Source organism: Myotis nattereri, assembly GCF_964212035.1.
Source record: "Myotis nattereri genome assembly, chromosome: 11".
Classification (NCBI taxonomy): domain Eukaryota; kingdom Metazoa; phylum Chordata; class Mammalia; order Chiroptera; family Vespertilionidae; genus Myotis; species Myotis nattereri.
Window position 1 is genome coordinate 53,376,442 of NC_138086.1, and position 27,687 is coordinate 53,404,128.

Sequence of the window (27,687 nt, forward strand, 5' to 3'; positions counted from 1 at the left end):
AGAAAGATAAATATGATATAGAAAACAAGTGTTAGTGTAAAAATATGAAATGGAGGCTATAGGTGTTGAAAATAACTTTCAGTTAACCTCTTTTTAAAAATTGTATTATTTATCTTTTTGGGTGTTAAAGACACATGCCATGTTTTCTTGCGGCCCAGTACGTTTGAAGCTACCTCCCTATGGTTCAGGAATATAAATTCTGCCTTTAGCAGAAGGCAGCGCTCACTCCCCCTGCCCGCCTTGGGGTCAGCATGTGATCTACCAGAATATGATCCATCAGAGTGTGATCTGTCAGAGGGTGGTCCACCAGCATGGGACTAGGCTGCACCAATCAGGTGCACCAACGTGAGACTTCAGTTTGGAAAGCAGTGGCTTGAAAAAGAAGGTGACAGAGACAATTCTTGCCAGGACAGCATGAAGACATTCTATTCTCTAGAGATGTAGTGTCAGGGGTCCTAGGGGTAGCATCCTGTGTCCAGTTTCTCTACAGTAGGTTCTATACTCATGCACAGAAGCAATGGTGGTCAAGTTCCCTGTGGAAAAGTCAGGTGATGGACTTTGCATGACTCCTGCCTTCATGGATTTTAAGCCTGATTCTTTATCCTTTGGAGAGCCGCTAAGGCTGCTAATATCATTAAACAAACTACTTTTTTCTTATACCAGGAGGCTGGATCCTGTTGTTTGCAACTAAAATTCCTGACTGATTCTTGTGTCAAAGTAAAACTATGCTTTTTATCCTGAGAGGGCAACCTCTTTAGTTCCATTCTTTACTGTACTTGGGAAGTAGGGCATGAAAACAGTGATGGTGAGAGAGTAAATGTAGAACAAAAGAGGAGAAATAAAAGGCTCCAATACTATATCTTCAAAGAAAAGTAAAATAGACTTTTAAAAATTAACAACCCCAAAACAAAAATATGACTTAACGTAATCGATCCTTAAGTTTTGTTTGTAAATTTCTGTTTTACTCCACGATACTCTCAGCAAATTTTTGTTGCAATAAAATATATAGGCTTATGATAGGAGTCTGGGTCCAGATAGTTGCTCCTTAAGTTATCAATTGTGTGACCTTGAAAAAAATAATCTTTGTGAGCACCTGTCCCTTCCTCTATACAATGAAATACAAATGCCTACTGAGAGAATATATTCAACACATCATAGTACTTAGCACAGGGAAGGAACTCAATAGTTGCTGCTAATATAATAAACAGTAAAAAAATTCTGCCTGGTTGGTGTGGTGTGGGGGTTGAGCATGGACCCATGAACCAGGAGGTCACAGTTAGGCTACTAGTCAGGGCACATGCCCAGGTTGCGGGCTTGATCCCCAGTAGGGGACGTGCAGGAGGCAGCAATCAATGATTTTCTCATATGATTGATGTTTCTATCCTTCTTCCCCTCTTTTTTCCTGTCTCTGAAATCGATAAAAAACAGAAAACAAAATAAAACAAACAAAGAAGCATTCTGTTGAACTAGAAATAGAAAGTATTCTAAGGATGAGAAGCGGAATAGTGGGTACCACTATGCTGGATTCTTGAGCTGTGGCAGGAGTACAGTATTAGAAGGCCTTAAAAACTCAAAAAGAACAAAGACTAGTCTAGGATAAAATATATTCTATTTAATCCTCACATTTGAAGTAGGAGGCAGGAAGGGTTAATTAGGGTTCAAGTTCTACTTCAATAGCCCCCTGGATGCCAGCGATTGTACATGTTCTTCCTCTCTCTTTCTTCAAAGTTATGGAATAATGTTTCTTTGTGTCTGTGTATATACCTATACTTGTATTTGTTTATTTATTGAGCAACAGAGTCAAAAATGAAAATAGTTGCATTAATTTTAGGTCATTTAAAGAAACTGCCTTTTCTTGGCTTCTTTATTTTTCTGTGTTCTTGCTTTATGTCTTTACTTTCAGAATATAGGAGTACATACTAGGTAGCCTCTGCCGTTAGCTTTCCTCTCTAACTATTCACTGAACACACTGCTAGTGTTTGTTCAGCCCTATCCTAGTGCTGGAAGAGTGGTCAGAAATCAACAAAAGGACATTCACAGCCTCCTGGATATTTCTTCATTTATCCTCTTTTCTTGTTCATTCTTCCTTTTGGATTCTATTCTTCCCCTAATTAGCTGGCTTCATGGTAGTCTCTAATTCTACACAATGAATTACTAAATTTCTGGAGTAATATTGATATAATGGCACACACTGTTTCTCTTTTCTCTATGGGATGCATGTATAAATCTCCAACATAATACAATTGTGGGTATATGCAGAGTGGAAAATGAGCAGGACATTGAGTTTAAACCTGGGAAACTATTACTACTGATGAGAAAAAAGAACTTTACAAACCATCACCACTCATCAATTTTTAAAATGTAGCTCATGTTTAAACATTTATTTGTTTCAAATGAATAATGAAAGGCAGTTCTATCTCCCCCAAACCAAAATTAAGTAGCACTGAAATTCCTTTTCATAGAGAGATGTATTTCAAAATTAGTATTTGGAAAGATACAGGCACTGCTTGCAACTATAAAAACAAGATGGAAACATTTTGATGCCCTTTCCCCACTTCAGTAGGACAGCACTACACAAGGCTATTCTCTAGAGTAATGATCTTGCCTCCCTCCCAAGGCTTTTTCATCCCAGATGCAGGAGGTCATACCCAGTCTACAGCTGCACAGAGCTCCACTCCTATTAATTTAAAATGGGGTTTCAGAGGTTCACACACAGGAAAATCTGCTCCTTAAGAGGTAAGCTCTACCAAAATCCTATTTCGAGAATATAGCTTTGCGAAAAATAATCTACTTATATAACCCATCTTCTTCACTAATAAAAAATAAATAAAGAAAAGCTCAGAACACAAGTTAATAAAACATATTTTGCTCAACATAGTTCAGGTTATCTCCATGTATCAGTAACAGTATTTTTTAAATCTGGTATTGTTATTTTTATCATCAGTATCATCATCATTTTGTTAAGCTATCTGGCAGACACAAAAGGTTATTCACCCTGTAGCTGTGCCGTTTTTTAGAAAAACGTTGAGCATTCATTGAAGAGAATGAAAGAAATCTGGTTGAAGATGCAGGTGCACTAATAAATGGGTGATCTTTGGATTACAGTATTTATGTGTACGATGGCAAAGCTAAACAGAAACCTAAATGTTATACAGACGAAGTGGTACAACAAGAACATCTGTGTTGGGGGGATTGAACTGGCATGGCTAACACCTCCAGTGCCAGGTGCAAAGGAAATTTCAATACAGCTTGAGTAATCTTGACTGCTAGCATCTGCCTGCATCAGATTATCTCCTATGTTGCTAGTCCACCACTATCCATTAGAATATTTATATGATACATCTGGTGATGCAATGGCCAAACAAGAGACAGCAATGCCTCGATTACTGGGGGCAAATGCCTGGCTCTTTTACTCAATACAAAGGCAAAAAGGAATTCTTTTCAAGCCCAGGGCAGCCAGCCAACTCGATGAGACCAAGTAGCAGATAGCACTCTAGCAAGATGGCTGCTTTGTCCTTTCCAATTAGATCCATACCCATGTGCACAATCTGGAGAAAGCGAACTCTTCAGCTTAAATTCTGTCTATAAATTTCATTGCCAGGAAAATCACTAATTTTTAATGTGTGTCAAGAATCGTCACAAAGTTCCAATGTGAATTGGCTTGATCCAAAGTCTCAACATACATCTGATTTTCAGAATCAATTAGTGCAGTAGGTGAGGATGGTGGAGATCTCCATCCTAATTCTATGCGATGGATGACTAAATCACTGGACTAATATTGATATAATTAATATATTTAATCCTCACATTCGAAGTAGAAGGCAGGAAGGGTTACTCTCCATAACATGAAGCTTCACAGATCACTTCCCTTTCTTCTCATCTCCCTTGCCCTCCACAAATGACAATGCCACCTGGAGCAGAGAAACTAGAAGTCACCCACTTCAACATCCCACCATCTGGGAAGCTACACAAACCAGCACCCGTCCTTTTCCCTTTGCTTCTGCTTCCTGGTACAATAGATCGGAGGGCTCTTTATCTTTATAAAGCAAGCCCATCTCCTCCTGCTTTACTCGTATAGCCTCACATTTTCTTGAGGTTTCATGCCCTCTTCCTCTCCATTGGATTCTTGCCATCTAAATTTCACTAATAAAAAATAAAGATTTTTTTTTAATTAAAGAGAATCAGGATTCTCTCCTTAAAAGAAAGCCTCGACAGATGCTGTGTTCTCTTACAATGGACACCTTCACCATTGTCCTCTTTCAACAAAACATCTTTTGTTCATCTCTGATACCACTGTCAGTCCAACAGAACTGGAAATAGCTTCCTAACGGTCATCCCACACCTTCTCAGGCTCTCTCAAATGCAGATCTGATCACATCCTTCCCTGTTTAAACGCATGCAGTATTTCTGATTATCCCTGGGAGAAAACGCCAAATCCTTCACAGGGTCTACATGGCTGCATTATCTCATCTCTGCTCACCTCTCCATCTCTATCTGTTGCTGTTCTTTTCTTCATTCTCTACAGTGAACATAGCCTTTCACTTTTTTGACTATGTCATACTCTTCTTTTGGGGATGTTCATTCATTTTATAAACTCAAATTCCATGTGTCATTTCAAATTCTTGTTTTCAAGAAATTCATTATGATTTAATGTTTTGAAAATAATTTTTTAAAAACCCGTATGTTTTGCTTGTACATTTCAGCACAAATAAAAGAAAAAGCATAGCAAGAAAATATATGGCAATGTTACATGGCAGTTATTTCAGGGTCATGGGATGCATACATATTTCTCATTACAGTTACTTTAATTTTCCCCTTTTCTGCAACAAACATTTTATGTTTTTAGGTAGAATTGTTTTTCTAAGAAAGTTCCTTTTTGTTTCTACTATGTTCTCCTCTATCACATAATTATAACAAAACATAAATAAAGTTTCAAATGTAGGGCCTGATACTACCTACAGGAAGGTAGACAATTTTGAAAACATCAAGAGAAGATTAAGTACATGAACTGCTTCCTTGTCCTCACCTAAAACAACTTCAAATCAGTAAAAACGAAGGAAATATGTCGCTGAGCTGAGAGGAAATTTTGTTGACTGTTTCACAGGTTTTAGTCACACAGTGCTGTCTAGACTTCCATTTGTCTCCCTCCTTCTCCCCACCCTTTGCTCCTCCGCACACTCTACACTTAATTAGCACTAGCTGTGTGCCAGGATGTCGCTGGGAGAATTGAAGGAGTTCATGGTGACATGGAGGAGTTGATCTACCCTCATCCCAAATGCAAATGATAAGACAAACCATGAGGCAATGGTAGCATTTGAGTGGAGTCTTGAAAATGTGAACATTTGCTTGGTGATTGAGGGAACAGTGAGTTGAATTTTTTGAATCAGGGAAAACAAGAAGAATATTGAAAGTTAGGGCAAATATAAACAATGCCAAAAGAAAGGAATCTACTGTAGCTATGCATGTGTGACAAGATGGTTAATGACAACCTGGGAGAAAATTAGTTTTTCAGCCTCATTTTTCTCAAGGGTAATACAATGAAACTATATTAAAAGCACCTCACAAAGTGCAGGGCCCCACGATAAGCACAGATATTAGTCCTTCTCCCTCTCCCACCTCTTATATGCACATACCCTTTCTCTCAAATTTCAGAACAGTCTATGCATGCAGATGAGTGCAGAATAAAAATAAAAATAAAGACAGTAAAAACAAAGTAATAATCACTAATACTTTCAATTTTCAATAAGTGCAGTTGGTATACAGGTGTTTTATCTCTAATCCTCAACAGTCCCATATGATGGCTACTAGTATTATTTCCATTTTATTTATTTATTTATTCATTTATTTATTTCATAAGAAGGATAGTCACATGTACAGCACTGCGTTTTACAAGGATACACTCATATTCAGACTTGTAATCCCATCCCAGAGTGGATGCGTATGGGAGTGGCTGGCGTGGAGGGGAGAGAAGCCATGAAACTGGGGCCTTGCATGAGATCCTTGCATGGACTAGGACCTGAGATCCAAAAGGCCTCCTGTGCTCAGTTGTGCCCTCAACAATGTGCGCCTCAGGATGGGGCTCTACAGATCCTGAGTGAGCTGGACTCCAAGGCAGAGAGCCTTCGAGATCCTTCAATGAGCGGCCCCGGCGTCTGCCTGCGCGTAAGCTCCGGCCTGCGTGATGCCTCCGTGCCTCAAGCAAACCTCACCACCTATCCCCAAAAAGGCCACGGCTGTCCTAGCACATTGTTTGCGGGTAGTTTTTATCGCGCGCTAACAGGTGGCGCGGGCCATTTTTGCTAATTTTTTGCGTAGACGGCAACGTTCAGTAAAATTACGATAACTTTAGTTTACGTATTTATACGTTACCGGCATTCTACTGCTAGTCTATAAAAAAAACATATTAATACGTGTCCCGCGCTCTACTACACTGGTAGAACGTATAAATTCGTTTCCTGCATACAATGTGCTAGATGTGGCGTCAATCCCAGGGCTGGAATCCCATTCTCAGCCCCCATTTATTCCCACTCCCTCTTCAAAGTGAAGGCCACGGTGGTGGTGGAAGTGAAAAGGAGGGGGTGGGGAATGGCCCAGGGTGCCGCAGAGCTCAGCACACCATGGGAATGGAGCCACAGTCCACCCCGGGCAGCAATGACAAACACAACTAACCAGGGCACTAACAGTCTGAAACTAAAGTGAGCGGGAGAGGGTCAGATACCAAGCCTTGGTTTGGCTTCAGCTTGACGATAAGTTCCACCTCAGCTTCGGCTAGCCCTTCGGGGCCAAAGGGGACAGCTGGTCTCCAAGTCCGGTAGTGCGGGTCCCATGAGGGCCTTCCAACAGGGAGTGGGGTTTCAGCCCCAGACCTCAATGAGGTCCCCGGAGTCCATGCCCAGATCAGCCGGCAGCTCCTTGCCCGAAAGCTGTGTCCCATAAAGAAGGAGAGCTTGCGGCCGGAGGGTTCCAGGGCCTCCGCAGAGTGGGACATGAGGGTCTTGAGGGGAGAATCCCGGGACAGCGAGCCTTGCAGCGCCTGGTGCTTCTCCTTCCCCTGCAGGCGCAGCTGGAGCCGGTGGGAGGCCTGTGCCGCCCCGGGGGGTGCTAGCCCGCACCACACAGCCAAAGATGCAGCCGCTCCAAGCTGCAGGATCCTGGGGGTGGCGGTAGGGGACAGCCCTGTCTCTCCAAAGAGCAAGAGGATCCTGCCTGGGGACACCCCGAGAAGGGTGGCCATGGGGCCCACCACACCCTGTAGGGCTCCGACATTGGGACGGGCAATCTGATCGGGCCAGCCCGGCGGGCTGGGAGCTGGAAGAGCCGAGGGCTCCTGGGGGGAATGGGCCTCTCCGCAAGGGCCGCCTCCTCATCTCGGCTCAGGTGGCCGGGCGGAAACCAAGGTGCTGGAGGCGCGTGCTCACCTCCCTGACCTTCTGCATGGAGAGCGCCCGCGTGTTTTCTGCTCTTGGTCCCCGGCAGAGGCGAGGGCAAAGGAGAGGTGTCCTGAGACAGAGACGCCGCCTTGCTCCTCAGCTGCTGCTTCCAGGGAGGGTCTGGGCCGGGAGGTCCCCAGCGTGGGGACTGCCAGAGTCCCCATGTCCCCTCTGCCCCAGCCCTGGGGGGCAGAGTGTCAGGAGGGGAAGGTGATCTGGGATGAGCTGGCGGCTGCTCTTGACCTTCTCGGGGTGCACCGCCGGTGCGGTGCCTTCCCCGGTTCCAGCAGCCGCCGCCACCTGGCAAGGGTCGGAGGGGCTCAGCCGCCCTGCGTCCGCCTGTCGCTGTCACTGTCACTGTCATCCTGGTTGGGGGTGGGGGTGGAGGGCGCGACCCGCACGGGGGACTCCGTGAGCTGGACTTGGACCACTCATCGCTGTCGCTGACCAAGTCCACAAGCACCGACGCCACGGAGCGCCGGGCTGGACACCGCTGGGCGCCAGGTCGCCGGCGCCGTTTCCTCACCAGCTCCTCCTGCCATGGCACTGACCCCACCACTGAAGTCCGGTTATTTCCACCTTAAAGATGAAGACACTGAGACACAGAGTTAACTGGCCTAATTCACTGTGAAGCTGGAATTTGCAAGCAACCATTATGGTTTAGGAATTGAGTTCTCATCTAATAAGATTATGTAAGACTATGACAAAGTTACTTCTTTTTAAAAAAATGATTTGTATTGATTTCAGAGAGGAAGAGGAGAGAGGGAGGGAGGGAGGGAGAGAGGGAGGGAGGGAGAGGAGAGGAGAGAGAGAGAGAGAGAGAGAGAGAGAGAGAGAGAGAGAGAGAGAGAGAGAGAATGATACTCCTGGACTGGCTGCCTCCTGCACACCCCCTACTGGGATGGAGCCCGCAACCCAGGCATGTGCCCTTGGCCTGGAATCAAACCTGGGACCCTTCAGACCCAGGCCGGTGCTCTATCCACTGAGCCAAACGGGCTAGGCAAGGGCGACAATGTTACTTCTTTGTTCACTGAAATCATATGTATGTGAAAAGACTCAAAAGGCACGCACCTTATTCACAAAAGCCACGCATTTTCACATGTATTTGTTTATATGATGTAAAGCTTGTGTCCTTTTATCCGTGCCCCACTGTGTACATCTGGTCTGTATACTATTTCTTTAAGCAGATTGATTTGCAGATTCACTGACAAATAGTTACCAAGCTCTTACAATGTGTCACTAGGACGTTAAAGGGTTGAGCAAGTAGATACCATTCTCAGCTTCTTGGGGTTTACTGGCTAATGAGGAAAACCAGTTTAAAACAAAAATTAAGATACAAAATTGCAAATTATAATGAAATCTATGAAAGAAAATAAAATATGCTATGATGAAAAAGAATAAAAAGAGCTAATATATATATATATATCTCCCACGTTCAAAGGCTGTTAAATCGCGTTGTTTACCCATATCTTCAGAAAAAAATCACTTCTGTCGTGGTAAACAACCTATTTATAATGGTCTGGCCATCTAGCAACTTCAGCACGAAATTATAGCTAATTTGCCTACAAACGTTAGATGGTCATAATAATCTGGAGAATATATATATATATATATATATATATATATATATATATAATCTTTTAAAATTCGTCAGAAACTAGAAGTAAGGAATGTGCTTTTTAAAATATAAATTTAATGGGTAACCCTACCCAGTTTGGCTCAGTGGACAGTGTCAGCCTGCGAACCAAAGGGTCCTGGGTTTGATTCTGGTCACGGTCACGTAACTCAGTTGCAGGCTCCTCCCTGGCCCGGGCTCTGGTTGGGGCTCCTGCAGGAGGCAACCAATCAATATGTTTTCTCACATTGATATCTCTCTATGTCTGTCCCTCTTCCACTCTCTCTAAAAACCAATGGGAAAGTATCCCCAGGTGAGGATTTAAAAAAAAAAAAAGAAAACGGTAAAATATGGGTGAATATTATTTAAATATCAGCCATGCCTAAATTTTGTTTTGGTTTTCTTTCTTCTTTCTTTCTTTCTTTCTTTCTTTCTTTCTTTCTTTCTTTCTTTCTTTATTTTTACTTATCAAAGCCACACTAGTGTATTGTTGTCATGAGTAATAAATTTGGTGTAAAATATTATTACAGACCCAAACTATAGAATAAAAAATGGGTATGGCCTTTGACAGCAAGTTATGCTCCTCTGAAGGCAGCTGGATCTCCGCCTCTCTCCCTTTATTCCACTTCCTTTTTCCTTCCTTCATTCATGAGATCCAGGTGTGACAAGTCCATTGTATAGCCCCCCTCCACCCCATCCTGCCCCTACTTTTGTAATAAGTCCCTTTGTAAATAAAGGCTTCTCAAGTTACCCTAACTTGAGGGTTTAATCTGTTTCCTATTAGGACTTTTATTTAAATGTTAAATTTCTTTTGGCTTTGAAATAAACTAAATTTTTTTTTAGTAGGATAGATTCATGTAAACACAGATACACCCACCAGACATAGCTTTGTGTTCATGATACTGCAGTCTTCAAAAAGAATTTGAGCAAAAAAATTATTTGCTCAATAATATGAAGTATTCTAATATTAATCTGTTCAAAATAGAGAACAGAAAAAGAAATGTACTGGTTTACTCAGAGGAAATGGAGAAGGAATTTGAAATCTTTTCCAAATAGATAATAAATTTGAGCTGTAGCCTAACTTGGCCATGACACTTGAAGTTATATTTACAAGGGCATGGTTTAAAACAGAGTTATCAATCTTGATCAAGATTACTCTATGTGGCTCAACATAAAAACATCTTGCAAAGGCACTTAATAGTTAAATAAAAATATCACTCTAATAAAAAAAATAATAAAAACCACAATTGTATTTGCTCAACTTCATAGGTGAATTTGTTGGTGGTCTGAAGACCTTGCCAACAAAAGCTCTTTTTTTAATGCTGTGAATTGACCAAAGGCCAAATGCTAATGGGAATTAAGACCTCATCTGCTTTGGAAGTGGCTCTTGCCCATAATGAATAAGAGATGGCTGGAAGGAAGAGAAGGGAAAGCTAATCATACTTTTGTCCATTTATGGACTTTCAAGACTAAAATATTATATTATAATGTATGAGGAAGAAGCTAACCCACCATTCCTGGGACAAAGATTTTTTTTTACAGCTTTATAAAAATATGATTCATATGCCATATAATTCACCCATTTAAAGTGTACAACTCAAGGTTTTTCAGTATATTCATAGACATGTGCACCATCACCACAGTAAATTTCAGAAGATTTTCTTTCCCTCCATAAGATACTTGATATCCTTTAGATATTGTGCTCTCATTAGTGCTCAATCCTCTAATCCCCCAGTCCTACTGTCTTCATAGCAACTACTCATCTACTTCTCATACCTATAAGTTTACCTATTCTGGATATTTCATATGAATAGAATTATATAATACTAGAGGCCTGGTGTATGAAAATCATGCACTCAAGCGGGGGCATCCCTCAGCCCAGCCTGCGCCCTCACGCAGTCCGGGAGCCCTTGGGGGATGTCCAACTGATGGCTCCAGCCACCACCACTGCACTCGCCAGCTGTGAGCCCAGATGCACTCCCCCTGTGGGAGCTCACTGATCACCAGGGGGCAGCTCCTGGGTTGAGCATCTGCCCCCTGGTGGTCAATGCGCATCATAGTGACCGATCATTCTGCTGTTCAGTTGATTTGCATATTAGCCTTTTATTACATAGGATGTGGCCTTTTGTGATTTGCTTCTTTCACCTAAGGTAATGCTTTTAGGGTTCATCCATGTTGTAGCATGTTATTAATACTTTATTCTTTTTGATGGCTTAATCATATTCCATTGTATAAACATACTATATTTTATCTATTCACCCATTTATGGAAATTTTGTTTCACACCATTTGACTATTATAAATGATGTTTCTATAAACGTTAATGTACAAGTCTTCGTGTGGACATGTGTTTCCATTTCCCTTGGACATTTACCTAGGTGTGGAATTGCTGGGTCATATGCAAACTCTATGCTTAACCATTTGAGAAACTGCCAGACTGTTTTCCAAAGACACAGTGCCATTTTCCAGTCCAACCAGAAGGGTGTAAGGGTTAGGATTTTTCTATATTCTCATCAACACTTACCTGACTTTTTGATTCTAGCTATCCTAGTGGGTGTGGAGTGGCATTTGCATTTTCTTGATGAGTAATGATTGCAAGTACCTCTGCATGTGCTTAATGGCTATTTGTATTTTTTCTTTGGAGAAATATCCTTTTAGAAATTTGCCCATTGTTGAATTGAGTTATTTATCTTTCTGTTATTGAGATGTAAGAGTTCTTTATATATTGTAGATATGAGTCCCTTATCAGATATATGATTCACAATTATTTCCTCTCATCTGTGTGCTGTTTCTTCATTTTCTTGATAGTGTCTGCTGAAGCACATTTTTAACTTTGATGAAGTCCAATTTACACACACACACACACACACACACACACACACACACACACACACTAGAGGCCTAGTGCATGAAATTTGTGCATGGGGGTGGGAGGGGGTGTCCTTCAGCCAGCCTGCACCCTCTTGCAATCCAGGACTGCTGGCTCCTAAATGCTTACCTGCCTGCCTGATTGCCCCTAACCCCTCTGCCTGACTTCCTGATTGCCCCTAACCACCTCTGCCTGCCTGCCTGATGCCCCTAACTGCTCCCTTGCTGGCCCGACTGTTCCTAACTGCTCTCCCCTGCCTACCTGATCTCCTATAACCTCTTTCCCCTGCTGGCCTGATCGCCCCTAACTGCCTCTTCCTTGACCCCCGCCACCATGGCGTGGTCCAGAAGGACGTCCGGTCTATCCAGTCTAATTAGCATACTACCCTTTTATTAGTATAGATACTTGTGTCTCATGTTATTGATGCCATATATAAAAATCCAGCACTGAATTGAGTAATCAAGATTCACTTCTAGCCTGAGCTGGTTTGGCTCAGTAGATAGAGTGTTAGCCTGCGGACCCAGGCCAAAGAGTCCTGAGTTTGATTCTGGTCAAGGGCATGTACCTCAGTTGGTTGGGGTACGTGCAGGAGGCAACCAATCAATGTGGTTATATAATTAATTTTTATGTTAATCTTTCATTTGATAAGCATGATGAATGCATTGATCAGTTCTAATACTAATTTAAGGGATTCCTTAAGATTTCTATATACAAGATTATGCTATATGAGAATAGAGAGATTTTTACCTCCTTTCCAATTTGAGTGACTTTTATTTATTTTTGTTTTTTTAATTGTCCTAGCAGAAACATCCAGTACAATATTGAATAACACCTATATTACTTAAAGGGTTATACTCTATTTTATAGATTAGATGCAGTCAAGGCCACAGAACCCAACAAATATTTTATACAGACATTAAAAAGACAGTGAGCCTGGCTGGCATCACTCAGTGGTTGAGCATTGCCTTATGTGCCAGGAGGTCAAGGTTCAATTCCTTGTCAGGGCATATGCAGTGAGGGACATGCAGGAAGCAGTCAATCAATGATTCTCTCTCATCACTGATGTATCTCTCTCTCCTTTCTCTTTAAAATCAATAAAAACATATTTTTAAAAACGTAAAAAAAACAGTGAACAGTATATTGTGATGAATTAGCTTGAATCAGATTAGCTAATGACATGTAATCTAAAAGGAGGGATGGATAGAAATGAAGACAATAAAAACGAGTGGACTAACTAAGAGTATAATTTTTTGCATTTCTAAAATACAAAGGCCGAAATTTATTCTATAAAGTCAGCCAGGTTTATGCATATGCAATGTACTATTGGTATATAAAGAGAATTTATGTTTTATATTAGCAGACGAATTCAGGCTATTCAATCTTATAATTAGTGTCTGTAAAATGAATTTAAAAAAGATTATTCTTTTTCATAGTTAATTGAATTTTAATTTATTTTTCCCTCCCTATAAGTCATTGATTTTTTAGTTCCTAGACTCGTTACTAAGTTTCAGTTTGAAATATCTGAATGTCAAATTATTACCTGGCTATAGGGTTCCAAAGATTGAGAAAATATCTAATCACATCATAAATAAGCTTTCAGAATTCCAATAAGGTATAAGAGAAATGAAATAAGAAAAATAAATCCACATCCACAGACAGAAACATATCAAAATTATTACAAATGGTTGCATTTCAGAGAAAAATACTATTACAAATATGTAACCCCTAGTTACTCATTTTTCCCCAGATTCTTAGATTGAAAGCCAGATTCCTTCATCATTTCTGACCTGATATGAAACACCATCTGGCATGTACATGTTAAGAGGATTACATAGCAAAATAGATATTTTCTCTCTTTCTAACTTTAAGACTTTTCAAAGCATGCACGTTATTTATGTTTAAAATGTGGATTATAACCAAACTGAGAAAGACAAAGGATGGTTTTTAGTATCTATTTTTTAAATTAAGGAAATTATACATTTAACTATTTTTACTGGCATTCTGTAGTTTCTGTGTTAAATTTTAGTCTCATGACTAGTCCTTGAAGAAAGATTTTAAAGAGACTTTATAAAGGAAATGTTTTCATAATTATGATATATGCACATGTCAACCTGAATCGCATAGTTCACCAAATCTATGTTGTCCAAATTTTCCAGATAACTAGCAAATATTTATCAATATTCAGTATAAGTTGTTTTACTACATGAAATACTACATGAAATGAATCATATATGAAAAATATAATATGGTATTGGTATCAAAGTCTATGATCGCTTTTTCCCACATTTACTGGTTTATTATGAAGGATACAGCTGAAGAAGTACATAGGAGGAGGTCTGGAGGGGTCTCCCATCCTGTGGAGTTGGGGGACAGCACCCTCCTACTACATGGATCTGTTCACCAACCAGAAACTCTCTGAATCTTATTGTTTTGAGGTTTTTATGAAAGTTTCATTACATATACACAGTTGTTTAATTGGCCATTGGTGATTAGACTCAAGTCCCTGGTTCCTCTCCCTCACCAAAGATTTGGAGGATGGGGCTGAAAGTTCCAAGCTTTTAATCAGACACTGGTCTTTATGGAGATCAGCCCCCTGAAGGGATTTAGGGGCACCCAGCCATCAGTCCTCTCATTACCATACAAAAGACACTCATCCCTCCAGAGATTCCAAGGGTTATTATAGGAGCAATGTGCCAAGAACTGGGGACAAAGACCAAATACTTTTTATCATATCACAACCACCATCAGGAAATTACAAGGAAAGTGTTACATGATTAGGAGAAAAGAAAGATCAGATGCATTTTTTCAGATCTCCTATTGTGATATCACAGCATCACTTAATGTGGAAGAACATGGATTCTGGAATCCAGATTTGACTTTTGGGGAAAGTCTCATAGCCATTCCCCTGCCTCTTTATTGGTATTTTCAATCACAAAATAGAACAATGTCAATCCCCCTGGAAAGAGTGTGAATTACCTCAGATCTCTCACAGGACAGGGACTTCTTGCTATACAGTGTTGTTTTGTTTGCTTGTCTGTTTAGTACTTTATAGAACTTAATTATGTTGCCTTTCTACTCCCCTGCACCCCAGAAAGCACAATAAAATAAGGAGATTACTGCTTGAAACCTGCAATCCCATTATCTGTCAGCCTATAAAAGATAGAAAGTGCCACCAGCGTATACAGAATGTCAGTTTTCAGTAGCCATAGGTGACAATAATTACATTTCTTAACCAGGACATCTTTTTTTAAAAAATTGTTTTATTGCTTAAAGTATTACAAAGAGTATTATATATGTCTCCTTTTTTTATTTTCTTCCCTTGACCTTCCTCTAGACTCCCATACCCCCCAGTGTCTTGTGTCCATTGGTTATGCTTATATGCATGCATACAAGTCCTTCGGTTGATCTCTTACCCACCCCCCCAACCCTCCCCGACCTTCCCGCAATAGTTTGACAGTCTGTTCGATGTTGCTCTGTATCTATTTTTGTTCATCAGTTTATAATGGTCTTAATTATCCATAAATGAGTAAGATCATGTGGTATTTTTCTTTCATTGACTGGCTTATTTCACTTAGCATAATGCTCTCCAGTTCCATCCATGCTGTTATAAATGGTAAGAATTCCTTCTTTTTTACAGCAGCATATTATTCCATCATGTAGATGTACCACAGTTTTCTAATCCATTCATCTGCTGATGGGCACTTAGGCTGTTTCCAGATCTTAGCTATGGTGAATTGTGCTGCTATGAGCATAGGGGTGCATATATCATTTCTGATTGGTGTTTCTGTTTTCTTGGAATATATTCCTAGAAGTGGGATCACTGGGTCAAATGGGAGTTCCATTTTTAACTTTTTGAGGAAACTCCATACTGTCTTCCATAGTGGCTGCACCAGTCTGCATTCCCACCAGCAGTGCACGAGTGTTCCTTTTTCTTCACATCCTCTCCAACACTTGTCATTTGTTGATGTGTTGATGATAGCCATTCTGACAAGTGTGAGATGGTACCTCATTGTTGTTTTGATTTGCATCTCTCGGATGATTAGTGACTTTGAGCATGTTTTTATATGTCTCTTGGCTTTCTGAATGTCCTCTTTTGAAAAGTGCCTATTTAGGTCCTTTGCCTATTTTTTGATTGGATTGTTTATCTTCCTTTCGTTAAGTTGTATGAGTTCCCTATAAATGTTGGAGATTAAACCCTTATTGGTGATAACAATGGCAAATATGTTCTCCCATGCAGAGGGCTTTCTTGTTGTTTTGTTGATGGTTTCTTTTTCTGTGCAGAAGCTTTTTATTTTGATGTAGTCCCATTTGTTTATTTTCTCTTTAGTTTCCAATGCCCTAGGAGCTGTGTAGGTGAAGAAATTGCTTCGGCATATGTCTGAGATTTTGTTGCCTTTGGATTCCTCTAGTATTTTTATGGTTTCCCATCTTACATTTAAGTCCTTTATCCATTTTGAGTTTATTTTTGTGTATGGTGTTAGTTGTTGGTCTAGTTTCATTTTTTTGCATGTATCTGTCCAATTTTCCCAACACCATTTATTGAAGAGACTGTCTTGACTCCATTGTATGTTCTTGCCTCCTTTGTTAAATATTAATTGAGCATATTGGTATGATCACTTTTTTAGATAAGGAGTTTCTACTGTTTTTAATACTTATTTAGAATCATAGCTAATAGGCCATGTGGTTAAATTTTTTTCATTTTATATATAAGAAAGTTGAGGTAAAAAAAGGTTATATAACATATCTATGGGCCTATAGCTAGTTATTGAGAAGTCCAGGGTTAGACTGAAGGTTGCCAAAGTCTTGATCCATCCTACTTTGGAACCTACTGTGCTTCTTTCATAATCCGATGAACTTCTCTCTAGAAAAATCTTACTTTGGAGAGTCTGTCCACTACACTGGACACTGAAACTAGATTAACATTTTGGAAAGTTCCTTTTTGTTAAATTTTTACTCAAACAATCATAGTGGCTAAGTGTTTGAGTTTCAAAGCACTCCCAAATGTGCAAGTTATAGAGAAATCTGTGAGAAAATTGCCCGACAAAATTAGCCAATGCAATTAAAAAGAATAAACCATCATAAATAAAACCAATAAGCATTGTCTAAGGTCAATTACCAGGAAATAAGAACCAACTAAATTTCCATTTCCAATATGGAATTACTAAGGCTCATTGGGTTCTATCTTGACAAAATTATACAAGAAGGGAGGGAGAGAAAGAAGGAGGTACAGAAGAGGAAAAGAATAAGTGATCTTGTTTATTGATCTAATCCTTTACACTGAAATATATGAAAAAAGAAAATGTGCAAATACTAAAAGTATGGGACAAAGGTATATAATTATATATACATTTCACATATATCTATGTTACATTTACCTATCATTCCATTAAAACAAAAAAAAAAACACAGCAGGAAAAATAATAAAACACTTAAAACTTGAAGTTCTATTAAAGTTTGATCTGCTCTCTTTCATCTCTTGCACACAAAGTCACATCTGTCTTCAGAATTCTGGATGACTATGTGTGCCACTGGAAAATATGAAATAAAACCGTTTAGCAAAGGTCATTTGTTGTTGTTAGGTTGTGCCTGCCAAAAATATGATCAATTAAGCATTTATTAAGCCAGTGTTTATATTGAACTAGCTACTGAACAGAGTGGTTTAACCCCTCTTATTCTTTAGGCTCAGAGAACTCGATTTCAGCATCATAGAGAATTTCTGGCTTTGAAGACAAAGGTTATTATGTCATTAGCGTCTGTGGCTCATTAATTCCAGTGAAGACAGAATTATTTGTAATTTATTTTAATTTTACAACTGATGCTATTTGCCTTATAGACCACAGAATAGAAACAGCTGCAATACATGCTACTGATTATTTACTCAATTTGAAGGAAATAGAAGTTGATAACACTGAAGGACAAAGACTAAGTCGCTGCTGGACGTACTCTCACATAGAGGCCACTTCCCGTTGTAATCTTCTGAAGTGGACGGTCTGTTGTGATAGGGGGTTCTACCTCATTATTGTTTTTGTAAAAACAAAGACTCTGTTTGGAAAAGACACTGAGTAGTCCAAAAACATCTACAGGGTCACGTTGATAGGACAAGAAAGAAAGGAACAGATGAAATATTTAAAATAATGACTGAGAATTTTCCTAAGTTAATAGTAGACACCAAACCACAAATCCAGGAACCTCAGAGGACATCGAGAAGAATAAGTGCCACAAACAATATACCCAGGTATTTTCATATTACAGAAAATCAAAGACAAAGAAAAAATGTGAAAGAAGGTAGAAGAAAAGAACATCTTACCTATGGAGTAACTAAGGTTTAAGTATTACATCCAACTTTTTTCTCAGAAGCCATGCTAGCAAAAAGATACCGGATACAACATTTAAAGTGTTGAGAGAAGAAACCCACTAACCTAGAATTTTGTACCCTGCAAAGTTACCATTCAAAAGTGAAGGGGAACTAAGGACTTATTTGGACAAATAAAAATGTAAAGAATTTGTTGCCAATACAACTGCCTTGCAAGAAATGTCTTTAAAAAAGTATTTATAGGGAAGGAAAATAATATGTCAGAAACTCAGAACTACATAAAGAAAAACCACTGAAGAAGGAATAAGGGAAAGTGACAGCAAACTTTTAGTTTTCTAATTTTTACTTGGTCTAACAGATAATAGTTTATTCAAAATAATAATAGGCATTCTGTACTTAATTATGTATGCTTAAGAATATATCATATACACACAGTTACACTACCTGTGAGTCATTTGACAGTGGACTTTTAGCAACCACTAAATATTACATTTAAAAAGAAGTCTAACTAATACGCTAAGAAAGGAGAGAAAATGAAAAAAATGTAAAATGCTCAATTAAAACCACAAAAGGCAGAAAGAGTAGAAGACAAAAATAGGAACACAGATCAAACAAAGAGCTTATAAGCATGTATGTATAACCTATGGAGACAGACAATAGTGTGGTGACAGCCTGGGGTGGGTTAGGAGGGAAAATGGGATGTGGGGGAGTGGGCAGTTGGGGATATATGCAATACTTTCAACAATAAAGATTAAAAAAATAGGAACAAAGAATAAGAGCAAGTAGAAAACAGTAATGACTATGGTAGATGTTAACCTAATATCATTAATCACTTTAAATGTCAAGGATCTAAATGCACGAATTAAAACACAAAGAACACTAGCTGGCTTGGCTCAGTGGATAGAGTGTCGACCTGCGAAAGGCCCCGGGTTCAATTCCTGGTCAAGGGCATGTACCTCATTGCAGACTCCTCCCTGGCCCAGGGTCTGGTCGGGCCACATGCACGAGGCAACCAATAGATGTGTTTCTCTCACATCGACATTTCTCTCTGTCTTCCACTCTCTCTATAAATCATTGGAAATATCCTCAGATGAGAATTAAACAAAAAATAAAACAGATTGACAGAGTGAATAAAAAAACCACAATGCAACTATATGTTGTCTACAAGAAATCCACTTTAAATATGAAGACACATTTAGATTACTAGTAAATGGATAGAGAAAAATACACTATGCAAACATTAATCAAAAGAGTAGCTAGATTGATATCAGAGTAGACTTCAAAACAAGAAAAGTTTTCAGGGATAAAGTGCATCACACAATGATAAAGGGATCAATTTCCCATGAAGACATAACGAATTGTAATGTGTGTGCATGTAACAACAGAGCATCAAACTACACGAGGCAAAAACTGATGGAAACTGCATGCAGAAATAGATGAATCCACTATCATAGTTGAAAACTTTAATCTCTCTCTTTCAGAAGTGAGCAGATCTAGCGAGCAGACATTCAGCAAGAATATAGTTAAACTGAACAATTCCATTAATCAACTGGATATAATTGGCATCTCTAGAGGGCTTCATTGAACAATAGGATAATCCATATTTTCCTCAAGCTTACATGCAATATTCACTAAGATGAAAATTTGGTGCAATAAAACACAGCTTAAAAAAATCTTAATAATATAATTTCTGCTCTCAGGTCCCAATGAAATTAAACCAAAAATCAATAACAGAAAGACAAGTGATATGTTCCAAAATACATGAAAATTAAACACTACACTTCTAAATAACACGTGGGACTAAGAAAAACTAAACTGAAAGGAAATCACAACTTATAATTTGTGGAATTCAGCAAAAGTTATGTTTAGATAGAGATTTATAGCATCAAAAGCATGAATTACAAAAGAAAGATGTAAAAATCAATAATATGAGTTTCCACCTTAACCAACTAGGAAAAAAAGAGCAAGTTAAATCAAAGTAAGTCAAAGAAAATAAATAATAAGAATTAGAGCAGAAATCAATGAAATTAAAAATAGCAAATCAAATAGGGAAAAATTAATGAAACCAAAAGCTGGTTCTTTGAAAAGATCAATAAAATCAATAAACCTCTAGTCAGGCTAACAAAGGGAAAAAGAGAGAGGTTACACATTACTAATATGAGTAAATGAAAGAGTGTACATCACTGCAGGTGGCATATAAATGGAAAGAATACTATCAACAACTCTGTGCCCACACATTTGATGAAATAAACCAATTCTTGAAAAACAGAAGACTAAATTCTGCCAAACATTTAAGAGAGAAGTTATACCAATTTTCTACAATTTCTTTCAAAGGATAGAAGCAGAGGGAATACTTCCTAACTCATTTGATGAGAACAAGATTACTCTAATACCCATACTAGACAAAGACATTAAAAGAAAACTATGGACCACTATCTCTCATAAACTCTGGTGAACAAATGCTCAACAAAGTATAAGCAAATTGAATAAAACAAAAAACAAAAAACACCTATGGAAAAAATTATACATCATGACCAAATGGGATTTATCTAACTTACGCAATACTGGTTTAACATCCGAAAATCAATAATATACTCCATCACATCAACATACAAATAAATATGTCACATGATCATATTAACAGATGCAGAAAAATAATATGATAACACTCAACACCTATTCTTGATAAAAATTTTTAGTAAACTAGGAATAGAGGAAAATTTTCACACCTTGATGAAGACAATGTACAAAAACCTATAGCTAATATCATCCTATATAATAAAAGGGTAATATGCAAATTGACCCTAACAGCAGAACGACTGAGAATGACTGGTCACTATGATGCACACTGACCACCAGGGGGCAGATGCTCAATGCAGGAGCTGCCCCCTGGTGGTCAGTGCGCTCCCACAGGGGGAGCTCTGCTCAGCCACAAGCCAGGCCAACGGCTGCCATCACAGCAGTGATGGTGGGAGCCTCTCCTGCCTCCTCAGCAGCACTAAGGATGTCCGACTGCAGCTTAGGCCTGGTCCCTGCTGGCAAGTGGACATCCCCCGAAGGCTCCTTGGCTGCCAGAGGAATGTCTGATTGCCAGCTTAGGCACAATCCCCCGGGGAGTGGGCCTAAGCCAGCAGGTGGTCATCCCCTGAGGGTTCCCAGACTGCGAGAGGGCATAGGCTAGGCTGAGGGGCCCCCCCCAAGTGCACACATTTTTGTGCACCAGGCCTCTAGTACTTAATGGTGAGAAATCCACAACTTTCCCACTAAGATTAGGTACAAGGCAAGGATGTCTTTTCACCACTCCTTATCAACATCATACTGAAAGTGGAGACAATAGTTTTATTAGAGAAGAAGGGTTAGAGGGGAGCGGGGGATGAATAGGTGGAGCACAGCGTATTTTGGGGGCCATGAAAATACTTTGTATGGTGCTATAAAGGAGGACACATGTCACTATACATTTGTTGAAACACATAGAATACACAATACCAAGACAAAACTTAATGTAGCCCTAGCTGGTTTGGCGCAGTGGATAGAGCGTTTCCTGTGGACTGAAGGGTCCCAGGTTCGATTCTGGTCAAGGACACATGCCCAGGTTGCGGGCTCGATCCCCAGTGGGGGGCATGCAGGAGGCAGCTGATCAATGATTCTCTCTCATCATTGATGTTTCTATCTCTCCTTTTCTCTCTGAAATCAATAAGAATATATTTTAAAAATACTTAATGTAAACTATGGACTTTGGGTAATTATGCTGTATCAGTGTAAGTTCATCACTTATATGAGATGTACCAATCTGGTGGGGGATATTGATAATGGGAGAGGTTCTGCATGTGTGTTAGCCTCAGGGGACATGGAAAATTTCTGTATCTTCTCCTCACTTTTGTTGTAAACATAAAACTGCACTAATAATATTTTAAAAAAATAAAGTAATAGACCAAGAGCCAGGACAAAACAAATGTTTAACACAAGACTGCTTAGAAACAGGAGGATTAGATTAAAGTGCTATAAAAAAAAAGTAGTCCTCTTTAATCCCTCACTTGGCAAATTCACACTATTCAAATTTATTTCATATGACTTATTTTATTAGAAAATGTGACTTCCCATAAATTGGTGAATGCATTTTTGCTTAAAACAGTAATGTCAATATAATACTTCTTATGGTCTAGACACTGAGAGTATTTTTGGGGAAAAAGTCATTTCACTGGGAGAAAAAGAAATCTTATCTGAAAAAGAAGTATGTATTTTCAAAAGCTGTTCTGATGAAAAGTCATTACAGGAGAATTATTATGTGAGGTAATCTGTAAAGTCAAAAATCCTTCATAAAAGAAAAAGGATTGTAAATTAATGACATCAAGATAAGATGGGGCAATAAGTAAACTATGCCCAGTGAAAAAATGGCATAACCAGAGAATTAATGTAACATTAACAACTTTGCCACAATTTATTAAAGCAATACAGGTTCAAAAGTATTTAAATATGTTACATTTCAGACTAAACTTGCTAGATCAGCAGATTACCCACATGAGTTTTATCTCTTTTTATTCTCTTTGCTGTTCACTTTCCTATTCTCACACATGCTATTTTATCTGTCTGGAAAACTACCCTCTTCCTATATTCTTCTAAGATCAAATACCTGAGTGCAGTCTTTCTTCCTCTACTACCAGATGAGTTATGTCCCTGACATCTACGTCTGTTATACATTTCTTCACAACAGTTAACTAATTGCTATAAAATTATTTGTATCGTCATCTATAATAATGAAAGTATAATATGCTAATTAGACCAGATGTCCTTCTGGATGTCCTTCTGGGATGAAGCCGGGGCTGCAGCCGTGGGATTGAGGCAGCCTTGAGGTAGCCGCTGCGTTGCAGGGAGGGATCCAGGCAGCTGTGGCTGCGAAGGCCTACTCTTGCACGAATTTCATGCATCAGGCCTCTAGTTATTACTATAATCCTTCTGGAGGTTAAGTGTGGAGTTTGTTGGTCATTTTTAGTTGACAAACTGGATAAAGCAAGAATCTACTTTTAAATGACTATTCAGATGCTGCTGTATTTTTTCATAATATTCTTTAAAGCTATTCAATATTAATCTATTAACACATTGAGGAACTGACTATATCAGCAATTCATGAAAGATCTGTAAAATATAGGCTATTGTAAAATTAAATTTTAGGTGTTTGTGTGTAGATTTCTGTAAATATGTATGTTGGTATGGAATAGAAGGTAATTTTCTTCTATCCAGGGAAAACATTGCTTAGAACAAATTACTGTCTTATATTCCCTACTAATGCCTGAAGTTTCACTACACTGTGATTGTAATTAAAGATAATTATGTTCATAATTTTCAAAGAGAAAAAAGAAAAGTCTAGTGATGTCCAATTTTGACATTTCTAAGAAAAAATAGTGTTGGCAGCATATCAACAATATTATTCAAATATCCCAAACTTATCAAGTATGTCTAACAATGTTCAATTTGGCCTATGCCCCAACCTAAGGATTTGAGAGAAGTTTTATTGAAATTTTTTGCTAGGACTTCTGAAAATTCCGAGGGCTGCTTTCATGGCACACAATTCTGCCTGGTGCTTATCACCTGCAGACCAGATTCTTCTACTGGTCCACCCCAGCCAGCTCAGGATCACTTCAGATTGTGTACTCCTGCATCCTTCTGCTTTTCTGTTAATTCCCCTCCCATATGACGAAATTAAATATTTAAGAGCATGGAAATAAATGAAGAAAAATAAAAGGTTAAAGTGGATATAAGGTGTCCCTCCTCTAGAAGCCATAGCCAACACTCTTTATCCTCAGTCCTTCAATGCTTTGGTGTTTCCGAAACCACGTGTCTTATGTAGACAAATGACCTCTCAAAATTCCCTCCCTTCAAGGTGCAGAGAAAGTTTGAGAGAAAGAGAAAACAACAACAATTTAATCCTCCTTGGGTATCCAGGGTTGACTTATTTTTACTTGAACTTAGATGATTGGCAGTGAGATCATGCATTTTCTTCCAGAGAAAACTCCTATCCCATTATATAGAGTGATCCAGACCCTGGAGACAAAGGCAAGGGCATCTTTAAAGCAGACCAAATGCTTCTTCTCAATATCTGTGTGAGTCAGTCTTACCCTACCTGGCATAACACGCACCAAGAGAGAACCTCCTCAAAACTCTAATTTGAAAAGCAAGAAACTAACTGCTTCAAGGGCATAGTCCAGCCAAGGAAGCACTCAAAATACATAACTAAATAGAACAGTTAATATTTAGGGTACATTGTCTGATTATTTTATGAGTTCAAGGTTTATCTCAAAGCCAGGAAGAGGTACTTGTAAGACTAAAAAGTGCTCACTAAAGAACAACTCCCAGAATGATGGGTGTGCCTGCTTTAAGGACAAATTCCAGGCTCCACCTTAGAAGCAAACATTCTTTACAAGCCCTAGGGTGTCAGTTTCCAAGCTCCAACATTTTTAAGATCTAGACCACATCCAGAGCAACAGGACTAATCTGCTGGCCACTTTAAAATAGCATTTTGTCTTTGTTGCACAAAGACCACTCACGCTGGTTATCCATGCTTGATATTTTGCCTGTATGGTTGCAAAAAGGAGAAATCATTTCTTGAGGTGTCTTGGCTACAGTGGAAGACAGAGGGGAACACATGAAGCCCTTGGGACAATGCAAACTTATGTATCAAAAGAGGCTTGCCTTCAGCTATGTGCAGGAAAGAGAAAAGAAAAGGCACATGGGAAGGAAGTGGTGGGGACATGATTTTTTCCAGACAATTCTCCACACTAGTCTGGTTGGCTAAGGACAAGTGGGACCATCGGAAGGGGCTGAGTGGAAAGAAGTGTAAAAGTCTCTCTGTCTGTCTTTTTCTTTGTAATTCCTAGCTTAGCCAAGGGAGGATGTGCCTATTTTTTAAAGCCAGAATTTATGCCAATGCCCTTTTTTCTTTCCCCTTGAGTCTCAGAATTTTCTTTTTGATGTCCCTTTGAGCCGCAGGCCTAATTTTTCATTGCTCCGAGTGGAAAACTTAGTGAGATAAAAGCTCTTCCTAGCTCCTTTTGTTTTCTTAGCTGTGAGAGGGTGTGATTAGAGAAAGTCCTCCCCCATCAAAGGTCCCTACAGCTCAGTAATGACTAGTCTCTTAGTCAGAGGTGCTGTGATTAATTTCCTGCTGTAATAAAGTAGGAATGCATTTGTATCTATTGAAATGAATACTCTATACACCTGTATAAATCACTTAAAGATGATGATGATCTAAGAATATGAAATATAAGCTATACAGAGGTGAGGGGGAAGGGCAGATAGTTCCGAGGCAAATGATCTAAATGTCAAGAATTTGGAACTAGAGTAGGGAGAGTGAGTAGGGCACATCCACAGGTAGATGGAAAGTGCCTACCCCTCTCCATGTTCTGCCCACTCATACCCCCAGGAAGGGAAAGAAAACCAAAAAGAAGGCTCTTTCAACTCCCGAGATCACAACTGAACTCAACTGTGATCCTTTGGTTGAGAAGTGCACCTATTTTGGGTTCAACACAAGAAACTAAAAATGCTAGAAAGCATGGCATCTTCATGATACTCCTTGCTAAGCAAGTAGCAATCATTTTACTAAGAGTTTGTCCTTCTGTCTCTCCTTGGGATGAAACTGTCCAGTGTGAAGAAAAAGTCAATTAAAGAAAATAAGGACCCCCACCTCACCTCACAAACACCTTTACTTACGCCTTTGTCATGCTAACTGATTGGCTAATGAAGGATTAGGCATTAACTACAAATTTAAAAGGAAAAAGCATGGCTGGTGTGGCTCAGTGGTTGAGCATGGACCTATGAACCAGGAAGTCATGGTTCGATTACCGGTCTGGGCACATGCCCAGGTTGAGGGCTGGATCCCCAATGAGGGTCGTGCAGGAGGCAACAGATCAATGCAGGAGGCAGCTGTTCAATGATTCTCTCTCATCATTGATGTTTCTATGTCTCTCTAAATTTCCTCTCTAAAATCAATAAAAAATATATTAAAAATAAAAATAAAAGGAAAAAGAAATTTTATATACTAGTCACCAAAAGTAAGTGGGATTTATGAATATTGCAAATACACATATACATTGTTTTGGTTCTTAAAGTTCTTGTCCCTACCTTAGCAATATCTCCTCAATACAATATCCCTCTTCTGAAAAACATGAACCACACAATATTAAGTGAAATGCTTATTACAAATATTGTTTTCAGTGACTTAAGTGCTCCAAATGCCAAATTAATTGTTAGGAATAAAGATGATCTTTTTGAAAATGGTGTCATGTGAATGGGTTGTTTATGCAAACATAGATTTAATCATCTGAATTCAAACAATAAAAATAAGTCCAAAGAATACTCATAATATATCATCCTAAACAGTTTTTATCCAATCTATGCCCTTGAAGAGTTGCTTCTTATTAATACTTTTCCATTAACAACAGTAAAATCCCAAGGGATTTAGAAAAGGTGATAGAGCGTGTATATTACCAATCGTATATCATTGCAGTATTCACTTTAAAGCAAAGTAATCCTTTTCTGTTTCTGCCCCAACATTTCATAATTATGTCATTTTACAAGAATTGTGTAATTTACATAACCACCTAAATTGTCATAATTACTAGAAAGTGCTGAAAAAGCATACGTTAGGCGTTTCAGATTCATTTCTGCTCTGTTTTAAACTCATTTGAAATGCTTTTTGCATAAAAATTCTTTTGGTCAACAAAAAAGTAACTTTGATTTTGAAGGAAACCTCTTTCCTCCGCTCAGACTGACTTTTCCTCCAGGAAGCTTCTCCCAGGTGGATGCTGAGGTTCTACTGGGTACCAGTGGGCCACCAGGTAAACAAGCCCCTCCTCTTCACTTTACAGAAGAGGAAAATGAGACCCACAGAGGTCAACGACTGGATCTGAGGCCATCTCCACAGAGTCAAGGGGAGAACTCACTTTTTTGACTTGCATGTTTTGTTCATTGTCCCATACCTTTATTTACTGCATTTGGAAAGAGGAAACAGGAAAGAAAAAAGAATGGAATGGTCTCTCCACAGTTTTCTCAGCATGCCATTTCCATTATAATTATCTTAACCATCTGTTTTACTTGGAACAGCCAAAAGAATTTGATATTAAGAAACTAAACTGTTATTCTGTACAACGGAGAAGGGCTTCAGAAATCAGCATTGGAACCTTATTTTATATCAATTTTATCAGGATTTCATCAGCATCAGTGAATTTGAATGCCAATATATGGTCATTATTTTGGAAAATAATACTGGCTCATGTAATTTTACAACCATAAATCATTGCAGCATGGTATATATGGTAATTGTTAAAAGTGTAATCAGAAAACATGCGAATTAAAGAATAACTAAAGAGTTAAGTGTATTTGAAAATGCCAACTAATTTTCTTTAACTCTACTTCCATTTCTCCTCTAAAAAGCTAATCTACCCTGCATACTTAAAAGACGATATATT

At 38.9% G+C, this 27,687-nt stretch overlaps 1 protein-coding gene and 1 pseudogene across 2 annotated transcripts in view; both read right to left on the reverse strand.

The window, feature by feature from the left end:
• The window catches only part of DGKB (diacylglycerol kinase beta), a 530,693-nt gene that overhangs the window by 57,580 nt on the left and 445,426 nt on the right, over nucleotides 1–27,687 (reverse strand). The window lies entirely within an intron of this gene.
• LOC308527273 (NFATC2-interacting protein-like) lies at nucleotides 6,855–20,826 on the reverse strand (annotated as a pseudogene). The gene is made up of 3 exons: nucleotides 20,785–20,826; nucleotides 17,857–17,955; nucleotides 6,855–7,730 (listed from the first exon to the last, which is right to left on the reverse strand). The product of its transcript is annotated as an NFATC2-interacting protein-like (transcript).